Source organism: Euleptes europaea, chromosome 15, assembly GCF_029931775.1.
Source record: "Euleptes europaea isolate rEulEur1 chromosome 15, rEulEur1.hap1, whole genome shotgun sequence".
Taxonomy (NCBI): domain Eukaryota; kingdom Metazoa; phylum Chordata; class Lepidosauria; order Squamata; family Sphaerodactylidae; genus Euleptes; species Euleptes europaea.
The window spans coordinates 54,805,009-54,809,409 of record NC_079326.1 but is presented as its reverse complement, the minus strand read 5'-3'; positions in this window follow the sequence as shown (position 1 = coordinate 54,809,409).

The following is a 4,401-nucleotide window of genomic DNA, read 5'->3' as shown; positions in this document are numbered from 1 at the left end:
CTAGTTCCCTACTCTACTGTTGGCATATAATGTGGGAGAGGGAAGGTAAGAAAGTTATGCCCCACAGGCGGAAATCCTTCCACCCACAAAAATGTTCCATAGCTTCCAAGACATGATGTATTGTGTTTAGGTTAGAGTGAACTATTTCAGATGAATAACTGAACAACCCTGTTTTACATATAGGGTTGCCAGGTCCCTCTCCCCCACAGGCGAGAGGTTTTTGGGGCGGAGCCTGAAGAGGGCAGGGTTTGGGGAGGGGAGGGACTCCAATGCCATAGAGTCCAATTGCCAAAACGGCCGTTTTCTCCAGGTGAACTCATCTCCATCGGCTGGAGGTCAGTTGTAATCGCAGGAGATCTCCAGCTAGTACCTGGAGGCTGGCAACCCTATTTACATAGTTTGTGGAATGACAGAAGCGCGGGAGCCTAACTGAGCTCCTCTGGCAGGCCATTCCACAAGGTGGGGGCTGCAACAGAGAAAGCACGTGTCCGGGCAGTTGTCGCCTGGAGATCAGTTGTAATAGCAAGAGATCTCCAGCCACCACCTGGAGGTGGTGGAGGGGTTGTACCTCAGTGGAAGATCCTCTGCTAGACATGCAGAAGGTCCCAGGTTCTATCCCCGGCATCTCCAGTTAAAGGGACCAGGCAAATAGCTGATGTGAAAGACCTCTACCTGAGACCCTGGAGAGCCGCTGCCGGTCTGAATAGGCAATACTGACTTTGGTGGATCAAGGGTCTCATTCAGTATAAGGCAGCTGCATGTGTTCATGTGTATCGCCAACTGGAACGAGCGAGCGATGTGTCCCAACTCAAAGTTTCATTGACCTGTTTGGATTGCCGAGCTGTCAGGTCCCTGCCTCGGCGTCATCTCTCAGACCTGTAATTTTGTCGCTTCTATTCGGATGACACTCGGCTCACGATAATTACGGTGATCGCTCAATCTGGAACGAAGCTGCTTTGAATGTGACAGGGGCTGTGCGTTTCCAGCCTCCGTGCGTGCCAATCTGTTTTTTTGCGTCCTGGCTGTGAGTAAGCTGGCAGGGCTACTGCCAAATGGATCCCGATCGCACCTACCCGAGTGGTTTTGTCATTCTTTTCACGAAAACCAGCTCTCCCGATGGAGGCCTTGACAAGAGACCCTCAGAGCCGATTCCTCACATGAACACACGAAACTGCCTTATACTGAATCAGACCCCTGGTCCATCAAAGTCAGTCTTGTCTACTCAGACCGGCAGCTGCTCTCCAGGGTCTCAGGCTGAGGTCTTTCCCATCACCTACTTGCCCAGTCCCTTTGACTGGAGATGCCGGGGATTGAACCTGGGACCTCCTGCATGCCAAGCAGATGCTCTACCACTGAGCCACAGCCCCTCTCCAAGGCTCTCCAGGGTCTCAGGCGGAGGCCTTTCCTATCCTCGCCTAGTCCCTTTAGCTGGAGAGGCCGGGGATTGAACCTGAGACCTTCTGCATGCCAAGCAGAGGCTCTACCACTGAGCCACAGCCCCTCCTCAAACATATGAACACATGAAGCTGCCTTATACTGAATCAGACCCTGGGTCCATCAAAGTCAGCATTGTCTACTCAGACCGACAGCGGCTCTCCAGGGTCTCAGGCTGAGGTCTTTCACATCACCTACTTGCCTAGAGATGCTGGGGATGGAACCTGGGACCTTCTGCATGCCAAGCAGATGCTCTGCCACTGAGGCACAGCCCACTCCCCCATGCAGGAGCATCATCATCCCTCCGAAATATCATCTCAGGGCCAAATTTGTATTCATGATCCAGTAGGCTTGGAAATGCTTGGTTTGTTTACTGTTTTTTTTTAAAGCTCATAAGGTACAGAAAAATAACAGCAGCATAGATAGTATTTTGAATAATATATTTTTTAAAAAGACTCCTTTGTTTCTCTTTACAAACTCAAAAACTGTCTTTTCTGCTACTGATTAATAACTCCCAGTCTTTTCTGCCAGTGTTCGGCAGTCCCTGACACATAATTCTAATTTGCTCTGCTGTGGTGATACTCAGTCATAACCACCCACATCCACTTTTACACAGCGCGGCCTACTCACACTTCTCCTGGCTTTGGTCACACTGAATCATCCTTCCTGAGTACTGGTTGATGCAGCTGTTTTGCTGCTTTACTATGGATTCTTTCTTTTTTTACAGAAGAGTTGGTTTTCATACCCTACTTTTCTCTACCTTTAAGGAGCCTTAAAGTGGCTTACAATCTCCTTCCCTTCCTCTTCCCACAACAGACACTTTGTGAAGTAGGTGGGGCTGAGAGAGTTCAGAGAGAACCGTGACTAGCCCACGGTCACCCAGCTGGCTTCATGTGTAGGAGTGGGGAATCAAACCCGATTCTCCAGATTAGAGTCCACGCCGGCTCTTAACCACTATGCCACGCTGGCTCTCATTTAAATTGAATGGGCTCCACTAGGGTTGCCAACCTCCAGGTACTAGTAATCACAAACGGCTACAAGTGCTAATTGGAAGTTGTAGCAACTCAAAGCAAAAGCACCAGTAAATATTGTGCAAACAAGATAATAACAACAAAGTATTGCTCTTAGAAAATATATATGCAGAATAGTTCTAATAAGCACAACCCAAATTGAGCAAAACACCACAATAATATACAAGACGGTCTTAAAAAGACCCAATGTGAAAGCGCAAAATGTTACAAATAAATAAATCTCAGGCACAGTTGCTCAGTTCTATGAGTCCATAAAGTGCAAATGCAATAATTTAGGCAATAATTTAGGCAGCAAAGACCGGACATAATGCGATGGAAATCCGGTATAATTCCATTTCATGCGATATTTTCTCAAGTTTCATAAGTCCTTCATTGCATCATTTCATGAAGGGATATACCTTCCTTATACGCATGGACGGCAAAGTAAGACGTCTATTCTGCATATATATTTTCTAAGAGCAATACTTTGTTGTTATTATCTTGTTTGCACAATATTTACTGGTGCTTTTGCTTTGAGTTGCTACAACCTCCAGGTACTAGCTGGAGATCTCCTGCTGTTACAACTGATCTCCAGCTGATAGAGATCAGATCACCTGCAGAAAATGGCCACTTTGACAGGTGATGGCAAAAAAAAAAAAAAAAGGATCCCTGGCCAATCTGGCCTGGAGAATAATTGCTTCCTAACCCCAAAATTCCTACCTTCCATGAGGTATAACACCACAGAGTCTGCCTTCCAATGTAGCCATTTTCTCCAGGTGATCTCCAGCTACCACCTGGAGGTTTTTCTTGCTATATAGACTATAAAACAACTTTTGCATGAGCAAGGCTTATATCTTATAATGTATTTATTTACAATCACTTAAATTTAACTTATACAAGCCTATTTTTTGGCGTATTCAATTTGGCCTGCAAATTCAATTTAACGACACAAAAATATATTATTTTGCAATTCATACACTGATAGTTGAAATCTCAAAACCTCTTTGTTTTATATGCAAAAGTTGTTTTATAGTCTATGTAGCAAGTGCCACACGACTGTAATTTGTTCAATACCACTGTAGCAGTTGTATGTTATTTTTTTCTTTACCACCTGGAGGTTGGCAACCCTAACCACAGACCATGGGATCTGGCATACCAATATTATCCAGATGTAAAGAGCTGATCTGGCCTAGTGTTGCAGAGGATTCAAGTGGAATGACAGTTCTCCTGACTGCTATTGGCTTAGCTGCTCTGATGTCATAGAGGGGCAAAGCATTCTAGCACTAGGCTATGGGACGATACTGGACTTGGGACTTCCAGAGAGGAAAGTTGTGTGAGCCTGCTGCTGCAAAATGAAAGAGAAGTCCAGCGGCGTCTTCGGGACGGACAAAATTAGTTTCGATGACTCACAAAAGCTCACAAAAGAACACGTTGGAATACATTTTGTTAGTCTTTAAAGTGCCACTGGGCTTCTGTTAATTAAACCGTCCTTGTGAGCTCTGCCTACACACCTCGGATTTCGTAACAAAACTCTGTTGGTGAAAAGTGTTCTGGTTGCTTTCGATGTGTCATGATATAGTGCAACAACAGACATTACCACCGAGTTATTAGTTTTAAGTTGACCACACTGTTGAAACGTTGCCTAGCCGATGTTATCTCTCTCCAGTTCTAGCCTGACTGGTATGCGAGCGAGCATTTTAAGCCTTGAATAAATGCAGATCAGCAACGGGCAAGGTGTTTTCCCTTCCGAGGAGGAGGAGGAGAGTTTGTTTTTATATGCCGACTTTCTCTACCACTTAAGGAAGAATCAAACCGATTTACAATCTCCTTCCCTTCCCCTCCCCACAACAGACACCCTGTGAGGTAGGTGGGGCTGAGAGAGTTCAGAGAGAACTGTGATTAGCCCAAGTTCACCCAGCTGGCTTCATGTGGAGGAGTGGGGAATCAAAACCCGGTT